At 52.0% G+C, this 13,286-nt stretch overlaps 1 protein-coding gene and 1 long non-coding RNA gene across 4 annotated transcripts in view; one reads left to right on the top strand and one right to left on the bottom strand.

Moving 5' to 3' along the window:
- The window catches only part of ADH5 (alcohol dehydrogenase 5 (class III), chi polypeptide), a 100,578-nt gene extending 96,980 nt beyond the window's left edge, over window positions 1–3,598 (bottom strand). The window contains exon 1 of one of the 3 annotated variants that reach the window (XM_068101078.2): window positions 3,553–3,598. The gene's annotated coding sequence lies outside the window, so the exon portion shown is untranslated. Of the gene's footprint in view, window positions 1–3,223; window positions 3,286–3,552 lie in introns of those variants that run through there. The other 2 variants (XM_078775668.1, XM_078775667.1) reach the window with 2 other exon arrangements.
- The window catches only part of LOC144891704 (uncharacterized), a 1,032,708-nt gene that overhangs the window by 9,820 nt on the left and 1,009,602 nt on the right, over window positions 1–13,286 (top strand). The gene's annotated exons all lie outside the window — the stretch shown is intronic.

The following is a 13,286-nucleotide window of genomic DNA, read 5'->3' as shown; positions in this document are numbered from 1 at the left end:
ACCTTTTAGAAGTTGTTAGAAATAATTAAATTTCAAGCAGGCGATTCTCCTTTACTTTGGAATTTAACTCACATATGGTGAGTTGCAGGTGCCTGCAATATAAAAATCAATCGTTCAACCAGTTTGAATGGAGAAAAGGAGTCATTCTGCTGTTTTGTGTCACTGTGTGTACTGCAATCAGCATGGAGAAAAGTAAGAAAACCAGAGAATTGTCTGAGGAGGTCAGACACAAGATTATAGCCAAGCATGGACAGCCTCAAGGCTAAAAGTCCATCTCCAGAGACATTGATGTTCCTGTGTCCACGTACGCAATGTTATGAGGAAGACATTGATGTTCCTGTTCTCCCCTATGGGCCGGTGCTCCTGCCTCACACCTAGCTCGGCTTCACGCTGTTGAAACCAAAGCTTTCAGAATTATTGGAATCTCCCGCGATGAAGCTATCTCTGAGGGCCTTTCACTCACTCACCGCAGGCAGGTAGGTGGTCTTTCTGTCTTCTACCGACTCCTCTCCGGCCTTGCACCCCCAGCTCTCTCTCTGTGCTCTGTCCCCCAAATATTCCTACAGGTCGCACAAGATCTGCCAGCAACCCTCTGATGGTTAAACTGCCGAAATCTCGGCTCTCTGCTCACCTTCACTCTTTCATTCCTCTTTTCTCCCGCCTCTGGAACAAACTCCCTCACTCCCTTCAATCCCACTCCTCCCTCCAGGTCTTTAAAACAGCTGTTCTCCACCATCTCTTATCTTCCCCCATCCAAAACCTTGATCTTTTCTACCCCCGCTAATTCACCCCAGATCCACCTTGTTTGAAATTCCAACTTCTTTCCTGGAAGTCCTGGCAGTGTCCATATGTTTTATACCTCTCCCACCGCCCCCTTCCCATGCCCCCCCCCCCCCAAAGCCCTCGCCCTCTCTCAGATCTCTCGATGTCTCCATGTCTCTCGGTCCCTGCTCTCAAATGTTGCGTTTGTGTCCTTCCCCCTCTCTCCCCATCTTGTCTACCGCTCCCGATGTTATATGTTTTATGTGTCGGTTTGTCTTTCTGTGTGATTAATGTTCGCTCTTTCACGAGCCTCGATCTTGTATACAAAAAAAAAAAAAAAAAGTTTAAGGCCCATGGCACTGTAGCCAAACCTCCCTGGACGTGGCTACAAGAGAAAACTTAATTGAATATTGCAGGGAAGGATTGTTCGAATGGTGGAGAAAACACCTCTACCACCTGCTAAACAGATTCAAGCTGACCTTCAGACACAAGGTACAACAGTTTCAACTCGCACCATCCGTCACCAACTCAATGAAAGGTGGTTCTATGGTAGGAGACTCAGGAGGACCCCACTACTGAGAAAGCCCGACTGGAGTTTGCCAAAACACACCTGAACAAGCCAAAATCCTTCCAATACATCTACCCCTAATGCGTGTAAGCATCCATCTATTTCAGGTTTAAACCTATCCACTTGGATTACCAAGGCATTTTGGAGCACAATGTTCAACCCAGTGTCAGAAAGCTGGGTCTCTGTCAAAAGTCATGGGTCTTGCAGCAGGACAATGACCACAAACACACTTTAAAAAGCACCCAGGAATGGTACAAGACAAAACGCTGGACTGTTCTGAAGTGGCCAGCAATGAGTCCAGATCTAAATCCCATTGAACACCTGTGGGGAGATCTGAAAACAGCAGTTGGGAGAAGGCACCATTCAAATCTGGGAGAACTGGAGCAGTTTGCACAAGAATAGTGGGCCAAACTGCCAGTAGAGAGGTGTGGGAAGCTCCTTCATGGCTATAGGAAGCACTTTACTGCAGTTATTTTGTCCAAAGTCTGTGCTACCAAATATTAAGTCTCGGGTGTCAATAATTTTGCCAATGCCATTTCTTTATATTTTCTGATTTAAAAGGATATATCAAGTTCTGAATCAAAAACAAAGGTTCTGTAATATTAAAGGTGAAATAAAGAATTGTGGAGACCAAATACTTTTGTCAATTTCAACTTATTTTTTATCGAAAATTGTGAGTTATTGTTATTTGAAAAAAATTGAAAATTTGTTATTGAAAAAAAAAAGTTATTTGAAAAAAGTGCAAAGGTGCCAATATTTTTGGCCACTACTGTATATATCTCAATGCATTCTCCGCGCTTTTCTCCCTCTCCCATCCTGAATGAAAGAAGCCAACGAGCTGATAGATTGAATCAATGTGGCGTTTGATAAAGCAGCCTCCTTCGGCTTCAGTGTCAAAGTTCATTGCACATTCTCATCCTCGTATTAGGGACAGCAATGGGGTATTTAAATATTGCACTAAGTTCTGTGAAATGTATAGGAATGATTTTGTCTTGTAATTCCCAGTTGATCGATGCAAAATTCCTCAAAATTGGCCAAGGGGTTGCTTTTTTATGATCGTTTGAAATGTTTAAGCACCGGTAATTTTCAATGGCATTTTTGAATGGAAAGTTTGGTAAAAGTTTAAGAGAAAAGAACATGTCAACATCGCAGTCGCATTCTCACAACCACACGGTCACACGCACAAAGTGCCTATATGCATTATTAGTTATTTATATAATAATAGCGTAAGGACTCGACTTTGTTATCCCTTTTACGCCGCACCCAGTGACCCGATGCCCACGGCACTAATGGATTTACGATCTACGAACCGCGCTCTTTGTTTATCACGTACAGGCATACTCGAAAAATCTGAATTAGCCGACGTTGGGGCCCAAAAGCATCCGATCAACTGCCGATACGACGCCATCTTACGACGCCATCGTATTGGCGTCTGCTGGGCGGAGGCGAAGCAAGCCGTCCGCTGATTGGACAGGCGAAGGCGAAGCAAGCCGTCCACCGATTTGACAATCCAGAGCATGCATTTGTGCCGGTGTCGGCGATCGTTGTTCATATACGCACTCTTCATTCTCATCTTTCTTCCTAACTCTTACTCGGACAAGCAAATCCCCTATGCCATCCATAATGGTACACTCTATCCATACACCACATCCTCCCTTCCGTGGATGTTCCACGGGTTTCGGCTAGTTATTATTATCTTAATAATAATCTTAATAATAAATTAATAAAATTACACAACCGGTCGACGGTCGTCTGCGCGACGGTGCGCTAAACTCCCACACAAAATCATCGTAATTTTGAAGTAGAAAACACAATTTGCAACCGACTGATACCAAATTCATTAACATTCTTCCATAATTTACGGGAAAAATCTAAGTTCAAAGCTGTACTTACCTTTCTAAAATGTTCGTAATTCTGCAAAAATTGGACGATTTTCAAGCTGATTGTGACAACGTGATCGCTGATAGTTCCGGGATCGGATATATATATACCCCTACCTCCCACAATGCAATGGGAAAAACGCCCAAAATGGATAAGGTGGATGCGCGCCTGCGATGCGCAGTCGTACCGTTGCGGTCCCGAGAACGCCAACACCATGACTGGAATCTCCATGCAAACCCATTAAATGTACGTACGGTACGTGTGCGCGTAAAGCAAAACGAGTTTTACAGTCAGAAACATGAATTAATCGAACACAGAACCAACAACTCAGACTCCCTCACCTCCAGCCTGCAATCTCATCGAGCACGCGTCAACTACTTCCGGGAAGACTCACGCGCATAAACTACTTCCGGGAAACCTTCCTTGTGGAGAAAAACGCATTTTAAAATAGTTCCACCAAAGTGTTCCGATCTGTAGCACTGTATAAGGTAAAATAAAACAACATATATTTTTTTCTAACATAACCATAGGTCTCACTAACCAAAGCAAAGGAATATAAAAATTTAGATTTTTTTTTGTCATCATATAAAACATTACATTCCCTTACAGTGAATAATTAAATAATTTATAAACCTCTCTCAATTTAGATTCTGAAATAAATGCAGTACCGTATATATAGTTACATGTAAGCAATTAGACGAGAAATGTTGGTTTTTATATGCATATTTACAAATGAGCAAATAAAACAATGTAAACACCAAGATTAATGTTTAATAAATATTACTATTAGTGAACGGTTAGAGAGAAGTACAAATAATATGTGCGAAAGCGAGAGGATATGCAGCCGTATATTTATTACGTAAGCAAATTTGGCGCAACCTTTGAGCACAATGTTGTATCCAACATCATCATGCCCTTTCCCCTTCAAAACCCACCTTTTCTCTTCTCTCCTTATTCCTCCCAAACTCCTCCCTCACTACTCACAAACGGTTTGGGCCAAACCCCTCCCTCACTCCTCTCACACTCTTCCCAAACTCCTCCCACAACCACAATCCTTCCAAACTCCTCCCTCACTCCTCTGAAACTCCTTCCACACTCCTCCCAAACTCCTCCCTAACTCCTCCCAAACTTCTTCCTCATTTCTCCCAAACTTCTTCCTCATTCCTCCCAAACTCCTCCAACAATCCTCCTACAATCCTCCCAAACTCCTCCATCACTCCTCTCAAACTCCCCCCACACTCTTCCCAAACCCCTCCGAAACTCCTTCCACACTCCTCCCAAGCTCCTCCCACACTTCTCCAAAACTCCTCCCTCACTCCTCCCAAACTTCTTCCTCATTCCTCCCAAACTCCTCCAACAATCCTCCCACACTCCTCCCAAACTCCTCCCTCACTCCCCCCAAACTTCTTCCTCATTCCTCCCAAACTCCTCCAACAATCCTCCCACGATCCTCCCAAACTCCTCCCTCACTCCCCCCAAACTTCTTCCTCATTCCTCCCAAACTCCTCCAACAATCCTCCCACACTCCTCCCAAACTCCTCCCTCACTCCCCCCAAACTTCTTCCTCATTCCTCCCAAACTCCTCCAACAATCCTCCCACACGCCTCCCAAACTCCTCCCTCACTCCCCCCAAACTTCTTCCTCACTCCTCCCAAACTCTTCCAACAATCCTCCCACACTCCTCCCAAACTCCTCCAAAACTCCTCCCTCACTCCTCTCAAACTCCCCCCACACCCCTCCCAAACTCCTCCCTCACTCCTCCCAAACTCTTCCTCATTCCTCCCAAACGCCTCCAACAATCCTCCCACAATCCTCCCAAACTCCTCCAAAAGTCCTCCCTCACTCCTCTCAAACTCCCCCCACACTCCTCCCACACTCCTCCCACATCCTCCCACACTCCTCCCTAACTCCTCCCTCACTCCTCCCTCACTCCTCCCAAACTTCTTCCTCACTACTCCCAAACTCCTCCAACAATCCTCCCAAACTTCTTCCTCACTCCTCCCAAACTCCTCCAACAATCCTCCCAAACTCCTCCGAAACTCCTCCCACACTCCTCCTACACTCCTCCCACAAACCTCCCAAACTCCTCCCACACTCTTTCACTCCTCCCACAAACCTCACAAACTCCTCCCACACTCTCACTCCTCCCACAATACTCCCAAACTCCTCCCACACTCTTAAACTCCTCCGACACTCCCTACCCTCCTTTAAATCTCCGTGATATCTCATCCTGATCCTTTTTACTTCCTTTTCTCAATTTTCATATTTTATCATTTTTATCAAAACACACTCTTCCCCCGATAATGTAGATAGTAGATGTGATGGAAAGCGACGAACTTTTACAACCTCGATTTCAAGGAGTTATAAAGGTGTTTCGGGATGATCTGTGGTTAATGGGAGAGAAAGACCGTTATTTGTGTTGTTAAACGCAACGCTCAGCGCAATCGATCGCCAACCCTGCCGAAGGTAATTGGTTGCCATGACGTGCAGAATGAAACTCCAGTTCGTTCGAATGAATGAATGAATGTATATGTTTTACATGCATAATTTTCTACACGACCAGATGGTGCAGGCAGAACTAGAGTCCCTGTATAGAGACAGTTACGACAACCCGGAATTAGAAGCCATTTTGTTTCCATTGTTTGCGCCACGCACTGGTGCACTGCCCACTAGTGTGTACACATTGTGCGTGACCTCGTACAAAATGTGAGTGCCTACATTGTGTAATTTGTGATTTGCATCGTGCCCCTCGCTTTTGATAGGATTTTCTCTTAGTCCAAGATAAGAATCGGATTTTGTTTATTGCAATTGTAGGAGCTGTGCTCCCACGTCAATCGGAAGAATGGACGCGACAAAAAGCTGGAATTCGTCCGAGTTTCTTTATTGTCACAAAACAACTCGGGTACTCTGAAAAGCCCGTTTATCGGGCAGCAATATATATACACACATTATCCCGGAGCGTTTGCCCGGGAAAGGCGAGAGGGGGCGTGGCCGGGCGTCCTGGCCGCGGCCTGGCAAGTCGAGGGCGGGCATGCCCAGGCATGCCCGGGCATCCCGGACGCGGCCTGGCAAGTCGAGAGCGGGCGTGGCCGGGCGTCCTGGATGAGCCCGGCATGGTGATCGCTCCGCGTCCTTGGTAGGTGCAAGGCGATTGTGTAAACCCAGCGGTAGCCGCTACACACGTCCCCCCAGAATCGACTTGCACCGGCAGGGTCAATTTGAGGGGGGTCCTGATGACCCGGCCGAAGCGACCCCTGGCGGGTCGTGGGGGGGGGGGGGGGGGTCCGGTGTGGTGGTGGGCGGTCGAGTGGGGGGCACCGTGGACGAGGGGCGGCCTCGCCGCGGCGGAAGGGCCAACCGTGGCGGTTGGTCGATGTCCACGTGCGCCGGCTTGAGGCAGTCCACCGCAATCCGGTCCGACCTGCCGCCGATGTCGATGACGAACGACTTGTCGTCCCGTCGCAGGACCCGGAAGGGCCCGTCGTACGGCGGCCGGAGTGGCCCCCGATGTGCGTCATGACGCACAAAAACGTACTCCGCTGTGCGAAGCGCTGGGGGGACGTAGGACTGGGGGTCACCGTGGTGGGATGTTGGCACGGGGGCAAACCATCGGGCGGCCTCCTGGAGGTCCGAGCGCTGGTGAGCTGCGGACCAGGGACTGGTAGCGTCGGGCACGAATTCGCCCGGGACGCGTAGCGCCTGGCCGTAGACAAGCTCGGCGGTGGATGCCCGGAGGTCCTCCTTGGGGGCCGTGCGGAGGCCCAAAAGGACCCACGGCAGCCGGTCGGCCCAACCGCCGTCCTGAAGGCCGGCCATGAGCGCGGCCTTCATGGAGCGGTGGAATCGCTCGCACAACCCGTTGGCTTGGGGGTGGTAGGCCGTAGTACGGTGGAGCTTGACCCCCAGGTTGCGGGCGACCGCGCCCCACACCTCGGAGGTGAACTGCGGTCCGCGGTCCGACGAGATGTCCGCCGGTGCGCCAAAGCGGGCGACCCAGGTGGCGATGAAAGCCTGCGCAACGTCGGCGGTGGTGGTGGAGACGAGGGGAACGGCCTCCGGCCACCTGGTGGTCCTGTCCACCATGGTGAGCAGGTGTGTGAACCCCCGTGATAGGGGGAGGGGGCCCACCAGATCCACGTTGACGTGGTCGAAACGTCGTTCGGGCACGGTGAAAGGTGCCAGCGGGGCCTGGGTGTGTCGGTGGACCTTGGCCTGTTGGCAGGCTGTGCATGTGCTTGTCCAATCGCAGACGTCCCGTCGAAGGCCGTGCCAGACGAATCGCGCCGACACCAGCTTCTGGGAAGCTTTCCGGCCCGGGTGGGAAAGGCCGTGGAGGGAGACGAAGATGCGGCGTTGCCAGGTAACGGGCACGATAGGGCGAGGCTGGCCTTGGGAGACGTCGCAGAGCAGGACAGTGTCCGTGAAGGGGATGTCGGCCAGGTGGAGACCCGTGTCCGCCGCCCGGAGGGCTTGCACCGTGGTGTCGGTGGTTTGGTCCGCCGCCATAAGCGCGAAGTCCATGCCAAGGTGGACCGCGTTCGCGCTGGCCCGAGAAAGACAGTCGGCCACGGCGTTGTTTTTGCTGGCGACGTGCCGGATGTCCGTGGTAAACTCCGACACGGCGGAGAGGTGGCGCTGTTGGCGGGCCGACCACGGCTCCGTGACCTTGGCCATTGCGTAAACTAACGGCTTGTGGTCGACGAACGCCGTGAAGGGTCGGCCCTCCAGGATGTGGCGGAAATGGCGAACGGCCAGGTGTAGACCGAGGAGCTCACGGTCAAACGTGCTGTATTTGAGCTCGTTCGGCCGGAGCTGCCGGCTGAAAAAAGCGAGTGGCTGCCAAACCCCGTTCACCCATTGCTCATGTACGGCGCCCACCGCGTAGTCGGAGGCATCCGTGGTGAGGGCGATGGGAGCGTTGAGCACCGGGTGAGCGAGCAGTGTTGCGTCGGCGAGGGCCCGCTTTGAGCTTTGGAAGGCCGCGTCCATTGCTGCGGACCAGACGATGTCATGTTTGGCCGGCTTGCCCCGGAGGGCTTCGTAGAGGGGCCGCATGAGTTGAGCAGCGCGGGGCACGAAGTGGTGATAGAAATTCACCATTCCCAGGAATTCCTGCAGGGCCTTTATGGAGCGGGGACGTGGAAACGTGGTGATGGCCTCGACCTTGGTTGGCAGCGGCACGGCCCCGTTCTTGGTGATGTGGTGGCCCAAAAAATCAACGGCCGTCGTGCCGAAGTGGCATTTGGCCGGGTTGACGATGAGGCCGTGCTCGCTGAGGCGCCCGAACAGTGTTCGGAGGTGGAGGAGGTGCTCGGCCCGGGACGTGCTGGCGACAAGGATGTCGTCCAGGTAAACGAAGAGGAACGGCAGGTCACGCAGCACGCCGTCCATCAAGCGCTGGAACGCCTGAGCCGCGTTCTTGAGGCCAAACGGCATCCGTAGGAATTCGAATAAGCCGAACGGCGTGATGACGGCTGTTTTAGGGACGTGGGCCGCCCTGACAGGTACCTGGTGATATCCCCGTATGAGATCGATTTTTGAAAAAATGACCCATCCTGCCAGACGGGCGGAGAAGTCTTGGATGTGCGGGATCGGATACCTGTCGGGGGTGGTAGCGTCGTTAAGGCGGCGGTAGTCGCCACATGGCGCCAGCCGCCCCCTGGCTTTGGGACGATGTGTAGTGGCGAAGCCCACACGCTATCGGAGCGCCGCACGATGCCGAGGTGTTCCAAAGCGTCGAACTCGGCTTTGGCCACGGCGAGCTTGGCTGGGTCGAGGCGGCGGGCTCTGGCGTAGACCGGCGGGCCCGTGGTTGGTATGTGGTGCTCGATCCCATGTCGTACTGCGACGGCCGAAAACCTCGGCCGCGTGAGGGCCGGGAACTCCGTGAGCAGGCGAGCAAACTCGTTCGCCGCCGGGAGGGCGCATGCCAGCTCGGTCGGAGCGGAGCTGCTCAATGTGCATACCAGGGAGCTGAAGGTCTCGGCGTTGATGAGGCGACGCCGTTGGACGTCCACCAGCAGTCCGTGTGCGCAGAGGAAGTCGGCGCCTAGCAGAGCCATGGGCACGTTTGCGGTTATAAACGTCCAAGTAAAGCGTTGGCCGCCGAAGCAGAGGGTGACGTTGCGCGGGCCGAAGGTGCGGATGGCCGATCCGTTGGCCGCAACCAAAGAGGGGCCGCAAACCGCGGACTGCCTGTCCTGATCAGAGGCGGGTATGACGCTCAGTTGGGCGCTGGTGTCGCACAGGAAGCGCCGTCCGGACGCTTTGTCCGTGATGAAAAGTAAGTTGCCCGTGTGGCCGGCGCTCATGGCTGGTAATGAACGCCGGCCCAGCCGTTTCCCGGCCTGCCGAAGGTGCACGGGGGTCGGCATGTCCGGGCCTTCTGTCCGAACCTGGCATGATAGTAACACCACGCTTGGTCAGGTGGAGGCCCCGGTCGTCGTGCTGGGGGTGGTCGGCTCGGCGTAGCGGCTGCCAATTGCGTCGGCAGTTCGGTCGTCGACCGTGCCGGGTGCTCGGGCGCCAAGGGCGTTGCGTCGGACGGCAGTGGGCCCCAGGTCGCTGCTGCAATGCGTTGGCCTGCCGCGGAGATCTTGTCGGCTTCCCTGGCGAGGGCGCGGGGATCCGTGATCGTCGTGCTCGCCAGGGCGAGGCGTACCGGGCTAGGCAGCTGACGGAGGAACAGCACCCGGAACAGGAATGCCGGAGAGTGCTCGCCGAGCAGCGAAAGCATGTAGTCCATTCGCTCGGACGGGCGCGTGTCGCCGAGCTCGGGCAGGTCGAGCAGGCGCCGTGCGCGTTCCGCCGATGGGAGGGCGAAAGCGTCGAGGAGGAGCTTCTTAATCGCGCCGTATTTGTCAGCGGCTGGCGGGCTCTCAAGGAGGCTCAGGGCGCGGGCCGCGGTGGCTGAACCGAGCGCTGCTACCACATGGTGGAAGCGGGTGTCGTCGGCCGTGATGCCTCGCAGGGCGAACAGGGAGTCCGCCTGGGTGAACCAAACCGCCGCGTGAGCCTCCCAGAAGGTAGGCAGTTTAAGGGCATCTGCCGTGTCCATGTCGGTAGGTCACCAATGTAGGAGCTGTGCTCCCACGTCAATCGGAAGAATGGACGCGACAAAAAGCTGGAATTCGTCCGAGTTTCTTTATTGTCACAAAACAACTCGGGTACTCTGAAAAGCCCGTTTATCGGGCAGCAATATATATACACACATTATCCCGGAGCGTTTGCCCGGGAAAGACAAGAGGGGGCGTGGCCGGGCGTCCTGGCCGCGGCCTGGCAAGTCGAGGGCGGGCATGCCCGGGCATGCCCGGGCGTCCCGGACGCGGCCTGGCAAGTCGAGAGCGGGCGTGGCCGGGCGTGCCCGGGCATGCCCGGGCGTCCCGGCTGAGGCCTGGCAAGTTGAGCGCGGGCCTGCCCGGGCGTCCTGGACGAGCCCGGCATGGTGATCGCTCCGCGTCTTTGGTAGGTGCAAGGCGATTGTGTAAACCCAGCGGTAGCTGCTACACAATAATCTTTGTTCACAAATGTAGTTTTATGTGGGGAGGAGAGGGAGGAGAGGGGGAAAAGGAATAAAAGGGAAAGAGGGGACAGGAATTGCCTATCATTTTCTGGACTGCCTTTCTCTCTTACGTATTACTTTCTTGACTCGCATGCATGCACACAAAGCCGACAATGTGAACATTTTCAAATCTCTGTTAAAGACTCATTTATTTGAAAATGCCTACATCTGATTACATCTTAGGTTTTCTTCTTGTATAATTTGTATTTGTATATTCCTCTCGTTGGCTTTCTTCTCTTTTCTAAGCGCTTAGAGGCTCCTGCAATTTACGCTATATAAATTCCTATTATTATAACAAGATTGCCTTAAAACCATCTTAACAAATGACAGAAATGTTGATTTTAAATATGAAAATTAAAAAGTAATTTAACTTTTCATGTAGGTGCACCGGGAGAAATACATATGCACAATTAAATTGTAATTATATAAAAGGCCCAGAAATTGTAATCCAGACTTGCAATGGAAGAGTAAGCCCTATGCATGTAAAACATACCCGTTTTTCATGTACAATTAGTTGTGTGGTGTACATCTAAACTATTCCAAATTACATACATGTACATAATAATAAGAACAATAATAACAGTATTTATATAGCGCCTTAGCATGAAATGAACAAAGTGCTTCACAACATATTGTTGCGGTTTTGAGAACCCACAGTCCCACACAGGTAACATCATTAAAGGTTAAAGGTTGCACCCCATAGTTAGGCCACATGCAACACGTAGGTCACCTTAGAACGTTAGTTATTTCTTAGTATATGTAAGATAAGGCCATTTCCAATAGTTATCATCTGCGTTGTGTAAAACAAATAAGAGTAGGCCCCGTTCATTCTGCAGCCCTCCCTCCAATCGACTCCATTGCACATCATCCAGTCTGCACCCCATTGCCCCTCGCATTAGGATGCTCGCAGCTGTTGCACCTTGCTTGCCAGTAGCGTTCGCTGCCCTTGGGCTTCTGCTCGAACCAGCCCAAATGCCACGAGGTAAGGCCCGAAAAGGGGGTGGAGCGTGAGGTCGGGGGTGTGGCCATGTCAAGCAGCCATCAAGGGCGGAGCCGGTAAGACCCCATCAACCAACCAGGGCTCGAGTGGGCATGGCTAAGGGGGCGTGGTGAGTGCGCATCTCCCAGATTCGAGAGGGTTCGCTAAGCGGCGCTATATAACCGCGAGCGCAAAACCCTCTGAAGGACTGAACGGCACTCGATATATGAGAAGGACTTACGTGGTATTGAAGGACTGTCCAAGGACTCGCGTGCATACGGCAGTGGCAAAGGACTTGGACTTGGTTGGAGCGCATTGCATTGTTGTGCAAGGTCGATTGGGAAAGGCGCTTTGGTGACATCAGTGTGAAAGCATTGCCGGAACGGCGCATTGCAGAGGACTTGTGGAAATGGCGCATTGTACCGAGCTATACCTGGAGCGCTTATAAGGCGCCGGTACAACTATTACATACGCCAGTATAATCGCCAGCTTACCAATCCCCCCCCCCCCCTCCACGTAATTGTCCGATCCGCGCCACCAACACGCGGAGATCTTGCCTGCCGTCTACCATCTTCATCACCTTCGTGGTACGAGTCCGGGACCGGAGCGAGCTGTGGACGCCATCGGTGGACCCTCAACCCGACCATCTACAACCCCCGTGTGAGTCTGAGTCTGAGTGTGAATGGGCCCGTGTCCAGGGATAAGTTAAGACTGTTATAAGGCTGCCCTGTGTGTACTTCTCTTCCTTCCCGTGCAATTGTAAATGAACCAATCTGTTCTTCCTGTCTTTCCTGATTCGACCATCTTAGTGATTTCTCCATTGGGTAAGCGTGGCACGATCACAACCGCTCCAATCGGGTTAGTTCCTGTTAACGGCCCGAATCGCGGCTCGCTATCGCTCAGCGTGTCCACTGAAGCCGTGGTTTGGGTGGGGTTATTTCCTTGCTTCACGGCCGGTGTTAGTACTTAGGTAATAAGAATTCGGCTTACAACCCTATTTAACGCCGACCGGAAGGAACGTGATAGCCCCGGATCGCGTCGGCTAGATAACAGACGAGGGGATTAATCCCCCCTTGGTAAGGGGAAGGCCGATGTTGGAGATCCGCAATAATATCTTGAAGACTACAACTTACATTACACAATCTTAGAAGAATACGACTTAAAGCTACTTTTCAAAAAATACAATTAAGTTACTTTGGAAATAAATGTGTTTTGAGTTTTGATTTGAAAGTTTTTATGTTGTGTGAGGTCCGAATAGTTATAGGTAGTTTGTTCCAGAGGACAGGTACTGAGTTGCAAAAGGCTTTGTCCCCTATGGCATATGAGTTCTATTGCAGACAAGGAGAGTCTTATCAGCGTGTGATCTTAAGTATTTGGCGTCATTAGAATGAGTGTGAGTATTAAAGACAATACTCACATTATTAAGTATTATTAAAGACAACAAACAAAGCCAGACAATAAAATAGAGCGTTCCTCGTATGTATTCAATGCAAGGCCACAAACACGCGAAGATCGGACAGGAAACAACATGGCGT

The sequence above is a fragment of the Myxine glutinosa genome, chromosome 4, assembly GCF_964187855.1.
Source record: "Myxine glutinosa chromosome 4, kmMyxGlut1.1, whole genome shotgun sequence".
In the NCBI taxonomy this organism is placed as follows: domain Eukaryota; kingdom Metazoa; phylum Chordata; class Myxini; order Myxiniformes; family Myxinidae; genus Myxine; species Myxine glutinosa.
Note: the sequence above shows the minus strand (reverse complement) of the source record. Positions and strands in the feature narration are given on the sequence as shown.